Here is a 16,129-nt window from a genome sequence, read left to right as displayed (position 1 = left end):
ACTCAGTTTAAGTTTAGTTTGAGGTGATAGCGGTTAAGAGTTGGGCTTCAGACCAGAGGATCCTCGGTTCAAAACCCAGCCAGACTGGAAAATCATAAGGGCTCTTGGGCAAGGTCCTCAGTCCCTAGTTGTTCCTGGTGACATCGGTGTGTGAATGTGAGGCATAACTGTAAAATGTTTTGAGCTTCTGAAGCAGATAAAGAAGATACATCTGCTTAACTTTTAGACAGATGGGAAAAACATTAAACCATAATTATGTCATCAGCAGAAAACTGAGTTCTTTCTAAAGAAAGTAATAGTTCTGATTCTTACTGAATACAGTCACGCCTTTATATGTATATACTTCAGGGATAATGCAAAAGTAATAGAGTAATTAATTACATCATTTTGTTTCATGACTAAACATTTTTTTTAGTCATTAACATCACAGAAATACATTTTAGCAATTTTATAGAAATCAACTAAATTAAAATATTTGAAAACACATGCAGACTATTTTCCTTTTTTTTTTTTTTTTTTTGCCAGGTAAGCATTGTCTGATATATTAAAACCTTTAAAAGCCAGAGCTCCATTTTTTTTAATATTTGAAATTATTTAGTGTTTGCATATTGTGTAGCTTCCCAATATTTATTAAATTATGTGTAAAATTAAGACAGAACAGCACGTTGCGTCCCCCCCCCCCCCCAGTGTTTCATTCTTTTCAGTCGTCCGTGTTTTTTTTTTTTTTGTTTGTTTGTTTTGTTTCTCTTACCAAAAAGTTGGTAAGGGTTTTTTTTTTTTGTTTTTTTTTTTTTGTCTTTTTTTCTGATAATATCACGAGAAACTCGCCACATCGCAGAAACGCAAACACATCTGACTAATTTTATCCACACTGGGAAAGTTAAAGAGGGGGTGAAAATATTGGGTCCATCCGGTTCTGGAACGGCGCAGCCAGCAGGGTTCATGATACAGTTTCAGGAGCCGAAACTGTATCACGGCCACGACACCGGAGCGTTTGTCAGTCTTGGCCCCACATTTGAAGAGGCAGAGGACCAGTTTTCGGAGACCCGTGAATTCCAAGCAGTGGCTGGCGGTGTGCTTTAGACAAGTCAAGCCAAACGACAAATTTATAGGGGCGTAGACAGAAATAAACCGTGGGACGGAACACTGAAGCTCTGTGAAACAATTGGTTCAAACAGTGTTTCGAAAAACTGAATCATTTGCAGACGCAATTTTTCCGTTTACCGGTTTAAAAATAATAGTTTTCTGAAGCAGTTATTTAATTTTTAAAGCAATTTAAAATGTCACCTTGTTTCCTGAAGTATTTGTTTAATTTAGTGTTTTGAGTTTTTTTTGTGAATGATTTTAATTCGCTTTTTTCAGGTTCCTTTGACAGCATCCCCTCAAGTTTTCTTTTTAGGGTTTCCACTGTGGCACTTATTGTGCAAGACACCTTCAAGTGGATTTGGGAGCGGAAAATGCAAACCTCACACATACCGGTGCCGACCAAGCAGATGTGGAGAAACAAAGCCCACAAGTTTCAAGAGGTGAAACTTCCCAAACTGTATTGGTGCACTGGGTTGGGAAATACATGTTCATCCAGAACCCACCACCCTACAATCTGTACTTCAAAAATTAGACCACATTTTCCATCAAGGTCATTGTCCTGGTGGATACAGATTTATAGTTGAGGATGTAGATACTGCTGGAAGCAACAATGACAGAGTATTTTGACCAAACGGGATTGGGTAGATCCCTTGAGATGAAAGCCCTCTAATTACCACCGCCAGTAGCACTGCCATCTGCACCAGAATTGGAATTGATGCCCAGTGTCGTTGTAGCTGATGATGTCTTCAGACTAAAGCTATACCTCATGAAGCCACATCCAGCTTGTTGCCTATTAAGAACTCAGTGCATCTTGAAGAATGCCTTCAACCTCCTGAGTTGCAGCTCAGCCTCAAAACCACAGAACAAATGGTGAAGGCCACCTGCGTCCTCCATAATTACCTGGCATTCTCTTCAGGCTTTGGGGGGTGCACAAGGAGGGTGTGGGTCTGCCAGTGCCATGCTTGTCCAGGACACCTTCTGGAAGTATTTCACATCACCAGTGTTAAGTGTTGCTTGGCAGTGTATTCACATGTGCAACCGACTACTGCAAATGAAACCCACTGAACTGTTTGGGACTGTTGGATTTTGGCTTTGGTGTCAGTCTGTTATTGCACATCTGAATCATTTTTGTGGGATATGGAGTATTTGGTACAGTTTGTATTGTTTTTGTCCAATGGTTTTGTTGGCAATTTTTGAGGACTTTTGACACAAATAAACTTACTCAGAACCTCCTTGGTGGAGGTTATCTCATGGCGTAATTGGTTTGTTAAGAGATAAATTCAGTCAGAATGAAATTCACAAGATGGACATGTGTGTGTGTGACCAAAGGTTTTTTTTTTTTTTTTTTTACTGTTAAACATAATTTATATAAGGTTATGCAAGTTTGTAGAACTCTTGTTCATATTAACATGTCAGTCTGTCCTTACATCTATTCACAAATATGGAATCACCTTAAAGTCAACTGGCATTTTACCTTTATCACCACTAACTTAGAGCAGTCACTCAGTTGTTTGATATTATGCCATCATAAAAAGTCATTATGACAAAGATCAAGCCTGCCAATCATACTCACTTTAAATGATTCATACCAGACACTAAAAACAACAAAGGCTTTAATTCATGTGTTTTCACAAATACAATAAAAAATGAAATAATCACAGCTTGTTCATGGTGAAATAACCGTCATCGTATAAACCGAATATTCGCACTCACCGGGCAAAAATAAAAGTCCCAATGCTTTTGAATGGTTTTCCTTATAATAAACACAATATATATATATATATATATATATACTGACCGCAACGCATTTCCATTAAAAAAACCCTTGTGTATACCAGACAGAGGAGGTAATGGAGGTATGAAATTAAAGTTTAGCATGGACACTCACCAATTCGCAGAAAGTGGGCACTGTATTACCTTTATTAAAAGACTGGCCATTTTTTTTTTCAAACGTGCTCAGACACAGGACCCATACTGATGTGCACCTGCTAAATTGGACACCCCAAAAGGCTGTGATTTGTCACTTTTATGTTTTCACTCCTTCCTCTCCCTTCATATTTTAAAGGTTTTTGCAGTGCGCACGTTGATTACATTTTGAGCATGGATCAAATACATTTGGCATAAAAGCCATTAGCAAATATGACCAATTTCACAACATGGAGTCAAAAAACTACAAAGATGCTCAAATGACCCAGAGTTCAAGCAGGAAATTATACACCATACCAATGGTTGGAGACTGATGATTGAGAAAGAAGAGCTCATTGAGGGACAGTTAATCCAGAAAAAGCATAATCCAGAAAAATTGCAGAAAGAGACAACAGAGAACTTTAAAACTGTCACTTTTGACACCACTATCAGCAGGAAAACAATAAAAATATACCCCAGAGCCCTTCTTCTGACGGGTCATGCAATTGTATGCACAACGAAACACCATTTTGGTATAATTTGTGCACAGTCGTAAATACCTAAATATAGTGAAAGAGCACATGTACTAAACACAAGGTTCAATCATTTGCCATTCATGCAATGCGGAAGTTGCTGTCCAAAATGGCTGCGTAAGCACATATCAAGTGATCTGTCACCGCACATGATCTATTATTACAATAAAGCATTTGTCTGACAACCCAGCATTCAGAATTCAAAAAGGGCCAAATTCTGCTTCGTGGACCAGCTGCTGGATTTTTATTTTCAGCCAGGATTGTTTTTCTCTCGAGAGTCTTCTGAGCTGAGGTGCTAAGCTAACACAGAAATGATAAGTATAGTCTTCCTCCCTCTCCAGCTGCCATGCCTCCTTGCTCCTCGGGTACGGTTCAATAAAATCACTCTGGCTTGACATGGTTTTCTTCTTGACCTTGATTGGCTCTTCGCTGGGTGCCAACTGAATGGGGGTTTCGTCTTTGCTCTCCTCTGTCATGTCCTCTGCCTTAATGTCGCTCTGAAGCTTGATGCTGGTGGACAACCTGTACAGACACACAGGTGAAAACATCAATTCTACTGATACTGTGAATTATATACAAAACCACTAAATTCTCTCCAATTAGGAGGACATATGAACACACAGAGTCCACAAAATTTCAGCTAGTAACTCAAAACCACTGCATATTCAGCGCCGCAAATTTAGGTCCTGATTGATACAAGTGAGGATCACTGAACCTCCTATTTATTAAAATGTTGGCATCTTTTAACATAATTTGCAGTTATTATCCTGCATGTTGCCAAAGCAGCAACAGCAGGGTATTGTTTCCACTGGCGTGTATTCCCTCCAAACTCAGTGGATCTATCACTTTTGGAATAGTTTGGACAAAGCTTGAGGAAAACATAGTCCGAAAAAAAAAAAATCTTTTATTGTTTATCTCGACAGCTAAGACAGGTAGATGGCCACTACGGCCACCGCTGCTTCCACAAACAAGAGAAATATGCACAAACACATAAAATACCCCCCACTCAACCATAATAGAAACACATAAAAATATATATACGATGGATAAAAAAAGTGTAATACAATATACAAGCTAAAGTAGATCAAAACTGCCTTGTGTAATTATTGCACATGTTGTGTTTGTGGCAAAACGGTTACACCACAAACCAGTTTAAGAAGAGGTGCACATAGGATCGGTTTCCTCCTCTTGAAGACATCGGTCTGGAATTACTTTTCTTCATGTACATCTTCATATCTTCTGTTACAATAATGTCAAGTTTCTTTAAAGTCCACAAACTGCTTTACAATGGATTGTGTTTACAAGACCAATGCCTGATTCACACGGCAAGACTTTAGAATTGTGGGTAGGCTTTCAATACCTGAGAGACCCCACACATGGTGGTAAGAAATAAATAAATAAAAAATCATAGATCCACTCGTATAACAGCTTTGGTCGTACAGTGTGTATGACCAAATGACCACATGCTAAAGACAACACACCACAGGGACAGATTTTATTCCCAAATCACACGGCAAATCTCACAACACCTCTTGAGATCAAACATGATTTTGGTGTAAACAATTTTGGATTCTCCTCCGTGCTTTCATTTAGTCTTACGCATCCCTTCACTCACGATTCAATTTTTGTTTGCATGGAGCACAAAATGGTTTTTGTCAATATCAAAATGTGCTATGTATAAGTCTGATGTCTGAGGAGCATCCTGCATAGTTACCTTTGACCTGGCGATGAGAGGCAGGAGTTGGATGAAGGTGGGTGCGTCCATAAGACTTTGGGGCTGGGGCAAAGAAGCCGAGGGTCTGCTGAGTCCGTGCACGTCTCTACTGCTGTTTCTCCTTCACTCTCCTCACTTACATCCTTCTTAATTCCCACCTCAATCTTGAAATTAGTGGACGCCCTGTTTATAAGTACGGAAAATGGAGACGTACGTTAGTTAAATTTATTTCTGTTAAACTGTAAAACATTAAGCGGCAGTTACATTTATCATAAGCGTTTGACGACGAAATATTAGGAATCGTTGCCACTTTGATGTATACTCGTATATGAAGAGATATATCGGTATCATAATTTTTTTAAACTCCCCAATATTGGTACAGATTACAAAAATCCACATCAGTCAGGCTCATTATGAATCAGACTGCACATAACTAATACATATTATGGTTTTTGAATGGTTTAAACATTCCCTCTGTTACCTTTTTTGTACTTTTATTGGGTTGAGGGAGGTCACAGCATCAACAGTTTTCCGTTTCTTCTTTTTCTGGTGAAAAAAGAAAAAAATCCAAAATTACCAGGGGGGTCTGGGAGCATGCTTCTCCAGAAAACTTTTGAATTCTAAAATTCTAAAAATCTGGGGCTATTCCAGTGCAGCACCCATTTTGGTGAGAAAAATGTCCCAGTGTGATGAGATGGATCTACACTTCGGTGGTAAGACCCATGTTCAGTTATGCTGTGGTAGTTTGATGGACGAGAGCGTAGCATGGCGCTGCAAGCGTTATGCTAATGCATGTTCAAAGAGTGGCATGCCTTTGCATCACAAGTGCCCTCAAGACAACAACGGCAGCTTTAGAAGTAGTATGAACTTAGCCCCTAGACCTCCACATTGTTGGAGAGGCAATCTCTACGTCAGTAAGCTTCCACGACTTGGGAGGACATCATGGAACACCAGGGATTCCAAACGGTCTGTTTGAACTTTAAAGTCTTGCGGAAGGCCTACTTTCACTTACAGACAGCATTACCAAGATGAAGCAGGGAATGAGTGGTGTTTTTTTTTTGTTTGTTTTTTACATAAAACAACTTCAAATTGTAAACTTACAGGGTGCGAAATTGCTGAATAAAGATCAGTCAGTTATGCTAAATGCCCCCGGAATCTACGTTACCAAACTCACGTGTACAGCGACGGCCCGATCAAAATCGTCAGTGTTGATATCCAGATCATCCTTGGCAGTATCAGTTCCTCCAGCTGATTCTTGCAGGGCACTGCAAGAATCATGCAGGGCACTGCAAGAATCATGCAGGGCACTGCAAGAATCAATGATCAATGTCTGAAAACAAATAAATCAACAAAGTCAGAAGATCAGAATATTGGTTCATGTACTAGTCATTTGGATAAGGGTCATATTTTTTGGAAGGAATATACAAATAGTGACTGTTTTGGAGGTCACTGCGCCGGGGGCAACAACGATCCCTCGGAGTGACATTCCATTTTGCTGCCCGATAAACCAGTCACCATTTGTTTTATTATACTTTTGTGTAGTTAATAAATTTAGCTTTACAATTGTGTGAAAAATTTGCTAAGTCATTTTTTTATTCTTTTTATTTTTGGTTATTTTTACTAGAAACAAATCATTTAAATTTCATTCATACATAAAAATTTCTCAAATATATACAATTCCAGTAGAATTACATATAAATTCCACAGAATTATTGCACACAACAATCGTAACTATCATCTTGCATCATATAACACCAGTTATATATAACATATAACATATACAACATAGTTAACTGGGCAGTTAACAGATGTGCAATATTTATCATTTATTACTACATGTACTAGTAATCTAGTATGAACAAGTTAACCGAACTATCGCTTAACTACTTCAATGTCAATAAACCACTTAAATGTTTATGGTAACACTACAATTGTTCATGGTTGGCTGGAAGTTGAGAGCTGAGCTGGTAATGCTGCTGGAAGTCAGACTTGTTGATGGAGCAATATTGTTCCGGAATCCTTGATCAAATGTGGGTGTATCCTGTTATGGATAGTTTATAACATCGTTCGGGACCATTGCAACCATCGGAGGAACATCAGCTACACCAGGAACTACTGTCTGTTCTATGGAAATCATGCCGCTACGACTGTCATGTGATACAGGGGCAACGACGGGCACCTCGATGTTGTAGGCAGTCACATGATCACTGTTGCCTGGAGCAGGGTTGTCTGCGGGAAGTACCAGTTCAAGGTCGGCAATAGCAGAATCCTCCCTTGTCGACAAGTTGTGACTCAGCACATCTGAGATATGTTCCTGCCTCTCGTCTGACAGCCTATGTGCATATGATCTGAAAACAGATTAATTAGAAGGTTATAGAATGAAAAGAAAAGAAAAAAAATGAAGACAATTTATTTTTAGTTGCCTTGGACTGTTGGAAAATTCAGTGAATATCTAAATAGTTACAAATGGGAAGTTATGTGGAACCTTATTATTGAATTAGTGTGTGTTGATATCCCACTGAGCACTATTGCTAATAAAATATCAACGACTTTCCATAACTTGTTCTGGCTTATGACCCTGAAATTGTGATGTATCAATTTTATCTCAAAATATTCATCTACAATAGTTTACAAACCTGATTGAAGCCTCGTTGCGATGACCTGACGTCCGCATGATGTGTCTTGCTTCAATGCCACTTTCATCTAGTAGAGTAATGTGGGTAGCCCTGACTGAGTGGTTGGTGTACTTTACTGGCAGATTGGCGGTTTTTCTGATCCATAACATCATAGTACCAAGTGTGTTCTTCCCCACTGGTGACTTGGTGTACCACAGCCCTCTCTGTTGTGGTGTAAGACCTCCACGAGACAAATATTGTGGTTACTTATGATAGAACATTAGAAACAATTGATTCATAAAGAACAAATTTTGCATTTATAGCACCAAAAATTACAATCTAGCGATTCTATGTATGAAAAAGTATTTAGTATGTTTGTACAGTTTGCAAAAACCAGGGAAGCAGGTTTTTTATCCTCTAAATCAAGTTCAATACACTAAATACAAACCTCGAACAGGTTTCTGCGACAGGAAATTGCACTCGGGGTGAAGCTTAGACAAATACTTCTCATATGTTGCGACAGGGCACCTCGGTCCAGACGTAGCGTACATACGAGCCTTGTCAGTGTTCGCAACATGAAGATTCTTGTCCAATTCATCGACTGCTTGGTAAACATAGCGACGACCCTTGGAGTTCTCACCGATAGCAAACGTAGATGTCTTCATCTCACGTAGGTTTTCACGACCTCTACGACACAGGAAGTGATATCAAACCACACCTTCATCTGCAGTCCATCTGCCGTATCTACATCAAACACAGTGTTGTAAATGTGAGTGAGATCACCTCGAGTGATCGGAGGGATGTGTTGAGATCAGCTCGAACAGCAAGGAACACATTCTTTGATTGTTCAAACTCAGGATTCCTAATGTCAATACCCTTATCCTTAAGGTACCTGGATATCCCGTACCGTAGTGAGTTCATGGTACTGTGTTTCAGCCTCTGGCCAGACTTGGAGTGCACTGATGCGTAGAACTGTCCCAGTTCATGGTTGAGTGTGGCAGTGGGAAGCTTCTCGAACTGGTCAGGTGAAACACCATGCAAATCTTTCCCGTCATCCTTCGCTAAAAACTCCTTGAACAGTGCGGAACTTTTCTTGATATATTGTGCGGTACTCTCACTGTCTTTCTTGGATAGAAGAGCGTTTATTCCATCAGTATCCACTGACGCAAACCTTCTGCTCTCCGCCATGATGTCGTCTGTGACGCATCACCCCTGCGCATGCGCGAAACATTGTTGCCCCGTTAAGACAAAATCGGTCCGCAATCACTCGTAATGTTGCACAAAATGCAGAATCAGTCAATAACGTGGCTATTGTTAACTTTGGATGATTTATTGTGAAAAGCAGAGGTGGGCGATACCGGGAATTTTGGTATTGATCCAAAACCAAGTACATACAGGCCCAGTATCACCGATATCGATACTGATACTTTGTCATATTTAAGCTTCATAGATGCAAAAGATCCAAAAGACCTAGGACAGAATTTTGCCAAGCATTGTACGTGACAACAAAATACTTTATCACAATCAACATTTTTGTTTAAAAAAAATATCACTCAACACAACTTAAAACAAACTCTCCTGCGATAGAGGGCTGACAAACCACAATACAAGGGTGCGCTGCTCCGTGCTGTGTGACACAGAGCAGCGCTGCTCTTACATAGACTTTGATGCAGCAGTCAGTGCATGCGGGAGAGAAAAAAGCTTGAGTATCGATCTTTTTACGAGGATCGTTCAATATCGATACCAGCGTTGGTATCGATGTTATCGATATTATGATCGATCCGCCCACCTCTAGTGATTATTATTATTACACGCGAATCAGCCAATCAGAACAAAAGATTTCAGTCAGACGTATAATAATTGCAGTTACAATCACTAAACTGGAACATATTATTTGAATGCTGTTCGTGAAAGTCGACTTTTTCTTTGGATATGCCATAATAATCGACTTACTGCATGTTTAACACGCTTGTCCACAGCTTTACACTGTTGACACTTCGGATGAGGCCGCGGAAATATCGTCGGCACAGCTGTTGGCAGCAGCATTTTGGGATGCTGAACACTGAAACCAAGCTGCTGCCTCCTCAGTGGGACGGTGTCGAAGCAGTGGTCTTCAAAATGCGCCGAGCACAGGACAGACGAGTCGCTAGGCGACCAGTTGATTCTCGTGCGCCCAACTTGCTGCGCCCACTCATTTCGACGAACGGGATCCTTCGGGAACCTAAATAAGCTCACTCCGTCTGCACGAGTCTTGGAACAAAAGCCTGCAACACATCGAGCCGGCATAACTCCAGAAATGAAACACTTCAACACAAAAATCCGTCTGATTCACAACAAAACAAATTCTCCCGCTCTTCCTCTTCCTCTTCTTTGGTGTTTAATGGCAGCCGACATCCTTATTGTTGCAATGCTGCCACCTTCTGCATCATTCCGTTATAGCAACACTAAATCCTCTTGAGTCAGTGTCTTTCAGGTATTTATAAAAACAACACTACCCGCTCCCACTTGACCTTATGTCTAAAATGCTTCCAACATACACTTCTTTCAGGCCTATTCTTCTAAATTCTGAAAGAATCTCTGGTCTTTCTCTGGAATATTTATTACAATACATGAGAACACGCTGCACTTTCTCTGACTGTGGACATTCCAAACATAGTCCATCTTGATGCTTTCCTAAGAGGAAGACTATATTCTACCCTTTTCTTCTGCAACTATTTCCTGAATCTGTCACTCCATTAGTTATTGAAAATAAATGCTTACCCTTACTCTCCTGCCCCCAGTGTTTTTGCCATTGTAAGTTATACAATACGCTTGCCCTCTACTTTGGAAAGACTGATACCGATGTCTATGTTTTCTTCTCATTTGTTGGGATACCTATATGCGCTGGGACCCACATCAATGTTATCTCCACCCCTGTCTTTGCCAGATCTCTAATCGCCAAAAGAATGTTGTAAATAAGGTCTTGCCAACTCCTGGATGAACCTGTCCCAGTACTATTGATAGCTGACAAGGAGTCACCACACACCAACACTTTACGATGATAAATCTGTGATGCCCATTGGACTGCCATTAGAATAGCCAAAAACTCCACTGTAAATACATTCAGGAAAACTGATGTTCTCTTGCATGACTCAGTATTCCCTCCTTGGACTCCAAAAGCTGCTCCAGTAGCGCCTGTTTCTGGATCTTTCGACCCATCACTAAAAAGTAGCACATTTTTGGTACCTCTCTGTTACATGCTCATTGACCAGGATACCATTATTATTCTCTGCCTTAAGTTCAAGTAGCGCAAGGTCAACCTTGAGTATCTCTAAGGAACAGGCGGCCACAAAACTCCTGGACAGAAGACTTAGCTCCTTTGCCAAAGCTTGACAATTTTGCCACTTCTCTCTCCCAGCTTGGCTGAATCACGACTTTAAGCAGGTGATCGTCTCACCAACCCATCAGGTTTATCCAATAATTCGCTTGAAGTTGCTTTCGCTGCAAGCTAAGTGGCATTTGTCCTGTTTCAACCTGCAGAGCACACGCTGGAGATGAATGCACCGCTCCTGTATATATCCTGAGAGCCTTAGCTTGAACTGGATTCATCCAAGACTGTCTTGGAGATCCATACACCAAGCTTCCATATTCCATTCTTGAACTTATCATATACACATAAATTGCAGGAGTGATTTGTGACCGAAGAATATCAGCAAGAGTGAAGGAGAAAGTTTACAAAACAGTAGTGAGACCAGCTATGTTGTATGGTTTAGAGACAGTGGCACTAACAAAAAGACAGGAGGCAGAGCTGAAGATGTTGAGATTCTCTTTGGGAGTGACAAGAATGGACAAGATTAGGAATGAACATATCAGAGGGACAGTTCAGGTGGGACGGTTTGGAGACAAAGTCAGAGAGGCGAGATTGAGATGGTTTGGACATGTGCAGAGGAGGGACCCAGGGTATATAGGGAGAAGGATGCTGAGGATGGAGTCACCAGGCAGGAGGAGAAGGGGGAGACCAAAGAGGAGGTTCATGGATGTGCTGAGAGAGGACATGCAGGTGGTTGGTGTGACAGAGGAAGACACAGAGGACAGGGTGAGATGGAAACGATTGATCTGCTGTGGCGACCCCTAATGGGAACAGCCGAAAGACAAAGAAGAAGATAAATTTGCTTTAAGGATGCCATATCTGCTCCCCACTCCATTCCAGCAAGACACCTCATTATGTTCATCACCTCTTTGCATATCTCAACCACTTTCATTATATGATCCCTCCATGTAAGTCTTGAGTAAAAAAAAAAAACTCCCAAGAACTTAAAACTTGTCACTCTGTCCAAATTCTTACTCTAAACGGAGAACCTAAAGCCCCATGTGTTACAGCTTCTTGTAACTTTCCCACAATAGATTTAACATTTTTCCCTGTTCCATAAACTTCCATCATCTGCAAACAATGACTTAACAATACCTAAATGAATATTTGAGAAAATATAATTTATCACAATACTAAACAGTATAGGACTTATCACACTTCCTTGAGGGATTCCATTTTCTGTAAGACATTTCCTTGATATTTCTGATCCTATCTTAACTGGAATACTTCTCCCCTTCAAGAAGTTCATTACTCAGTTAAACATATTTCCTCCTGTTCCTATCATATTCATCTTGATTAACAGGCCCTCCACACACAGCATGTCATAAGCTTTCTCTACATATAAAAATATTGCCACCACAGTCTCTTTGTTTACCTGAGCTTTCCTTATCTCATCTTCTAAGCATAATATTGGGTCATTAGTGCTTCTCCTTTTTCTAAATCCACTCTGGTAGTTGGCCATCAGCCCCCTTTCCTCAATTAAGTGTATTATTCTTCCATTAACTAATCTTTCCATTAATTTACCAACATGAGACGTTAAGGCTATTGGTCTATAATTCACTGGCTTGGTTTCCTGATGGGGACAATAACTGCCTCCTTCCACCCTGAAGGAATCTTGTCTTCCCCCCACATCTTATTATACAAATTTAAAAGCTTCTGAAGTCCCTCATCGCGTAAGCGTCTAAACATGGAATAGCAGATTTCATCTTTTCCAGGAGCTGAATTCCTACATTTAGCCATTGTTTAGCCTGCACATAACTGGATAGTGATCAATTCCTACAGTCGCTTTGTCATATACAACCCACTCACACTTTGGAGCCAGTCTGCTAGACAATAATGTGAGATCTAACACTGACTCTTTACCAGTTTTTATATCTATCCTCATCTTTTTCATCATTTAGACACACCAGGTTTCTTACATTTAACATATCCTCTATTATTTCACCATTATAAGGTCATATGGGCATTTAAATCCTGTCCGATCCCACTACCTAGATACACGGCACACACTCACCCTCTGATGAGTGTGGTTGTGTAAAACCAGCTCTCCGTCTCTGGGGTCCAACCTTCGTGTCTCCACGGGTATTACCCGGCAAGGCTACACAAGGGCTATTTAAGCTGGTGTCGAGGAGATTCGTCTAGCTGCTCACTGCCTCCATCCGGACGTCCACCCCGCTGAAGCTGGTCTCGCACCCCGGTTGAATAGCCTCCTCAGGAACCAGGATACGAACCGGCCACGCCCGTTAATGGCAGCTCTCCTCTTATGGATCAGGGCTCTTGGAATGTTGCTAGATTTTAAATTTAGTGACTCGTACAGCGAGTCCCCAGGATGTGTTATTTTTATTGAAAACCAGACTAACCTTTTAGAGCACTTTGTTGTTGTGCACCCAATAAACTTAACTTTCACACCTTAAGAAGCATCAATAATCCAATGTCCGAGCCTTAGCACTTTGACTGCATGCTTGGAGTTTTATTGCAGGTTTTGCAAGGGCCGATAACATATTCATCATGAGTTATATGGTGATGATTTCACAACAGTAATACAAATACAATTAAAATAATGATTGGCTGAGATTTATTATTATTATTATTAATTATTTTTATTTTTATTTTTTTATAGTACTATAATTCTGACTGATCTTGCTTTGACTGGGACTGGATTGATTTCTTAACAAATTTTCCTGGGAGTGAGGGAGGAAGGTTTTCGAGGTTGAGGTCCCCAGCTCGATGAACTTGATTTCCTCTTCATCAGCTATTAGTCGTTGGCTGACCATGATCCTTGTGCGATCTTGTGATCCTTCAGCAAAGTTAATCCACATAAGATATTATTCCATCTTCAATCAACCACAAGTTGATCTAATCCATTCTGGTATGCTGTGATATTCCTTGAGAGAGTAATCGTTGAACATTCCCCACTCAGACTTAAGGCCAGTGGTTATCCTCCATTGTTCTGCTACTCTGTAACTGGACGGCCTGAGTGGGCGTCGTAATATCTCTCAAACAACTCTGCACGGCTCCAGTCCTCTCACTCCACGATTCCAATTAATGCTCACAAGATGGTCAAGTCTTGTGATCTCCTCGTAGCAGGGGAGTAGTGCCAACAGCACCTCTCCCTGGAAGAATAACCCCGTTTTCTGGTGTTTCAACAAGTTATATATGTTCCTGACTCCAGTCATCCTCAGATGATCTTGGCTACCATGGGGACACTGTTGACTCAAAACCTCCTCCCTTCTCCTTCTGCTTTACTGGAAATCTCCGCAGCCCCTACCAGTAACTTATTTCTCAAGTTCCTCTTTTCTGTTAACACTTCAGCTTTTCTGAGAATTCATTCTTTTAAATCATTTCTTGAAAATCACATCAATCATATTCAATCGTTTCATTTCAACTCTGTTTCACATAAAAACAATTCATATGATCATATACAAACATTCTCATTCCTTATTATTCATTTCATATTTCACCAACATCTTAATCATTTGGTCAGTTGTTTCACATCAGTTTTTCTTGCCCCACTTGTGACATCTTCTTCACTCCCTCTTTTTCTCTGACTCTGCACTCTTTATGAAAAACAACTCATATAATCATTCATTTCACTTACTCATAAAATACATCTTCTAATCAACTCTTAATTTTAACACATTACTACTTCATTTGATCATACTTGTCATGTTAGAATCATTTTTAGATATATTCCCTTGTCTTCACCACCGAGTTCATTCCGTGGTCCTCCCCATTTGCAATGGAAAGGTCCGGCATGACCTCACTTACTCCTGGAAGGTACCAAAAACTGTGCAGTTTAATTCAACAGCATATATATTAATCCCATGGCACGTATTATACTCCACGATGAAAACAAGCTGAGAGCAAGCTTAAAGTCATCTTTCCTGACAATCCCCACACCAAATGATATTATCACTATCGACACCTTTCACTTTCTCTAGTTCATCAAATTCTAACTGTTTACATGGATTATAATAGTTTTTACCACTATCTTCTTCCTTTCCGCCCATACTTCTACCACCACATAATCATGGTCTACTACTCTACTGGCCGGCATGCACATAACTGGTACTCATGGTGTTTGTTCATGCTAAAAATAAATGATGTGCAGCAGAAAACACAAGGGAAGTGCTTCATAAGAGGAAAGCCAAGACAGACTGTAGGAAAAGTGTTTCCCTCTGCTGTGCATCAATAATGTTTAGCACACACGAGCGCCAGTTATGTGCACCCCTGTCTATAGAGTGCTCCCTTCTTTATAAAAGGTGCACACCCTCCCCCATTTCCTTGTTCCCTCGCTTATCTAACACTAATATAGCCAAACAACACAAAATCCAAACTTGGTGATTCTCAGGCTCACGGCACTTCCGGCTCCTTCTCCAATCTCGAGCCTCACTCAGAAGTTTCGGGTTTTTAGTGGCGTGCGGTTCAAAAACCGAATATTTATCTCTTCAGTAACTGTGTACTGGGAAATGTTTCATTTCAAACTGTTGTTTAATTTTAGTCTTAAATACTCAAAAATACATTAAATATTGTGTCACCTACCCTTGAAGGTCAAAGAAAACCTGGTCCAACACTGTTTTTCCTGTATATCTCAACAACCAAGAACCCTAGTTGGATCAAACTTGGTCTGAATATTACTTGGATAGATATCTAGAGGTGATTCGATTTTGGAGTAGTTTGGTCAAAGGTCAAGATCAAGATCAAGGAAAACATAAAAAAAACCCCACCTTTTTGTTTGTCCCAACAACCAAGAGGCTGAGATGGATGCATATATTGATCAGCAAAATATTTGTGATTAATTGATATGAATGACGAAATAATGAAGTCACGCAGAAGTCACATGATGAAGTTGTACGCCATTACAGACATATGAACTGTACATAAGCTTGTGCATGGAGTATTTGTGGAGTGAAATTTGTGCACAGAC

Source organism: Thalassophryne amazonica, chromosome 23 (assembly GCF_902500255.1).
Source record: "Thalassophryne amazonica chromosome 23, fThaAma1.1, whole genome shotgun sequence".
NCBI lineage: Eukaryota > Metazoa > Chordata > Actinopteri > Batrachoidiformes > Batrachoididae > Thalassophryne > Thalassophryne amazonica.
This window is presented reverse-complemented; position numbering follows the sequence as displayed.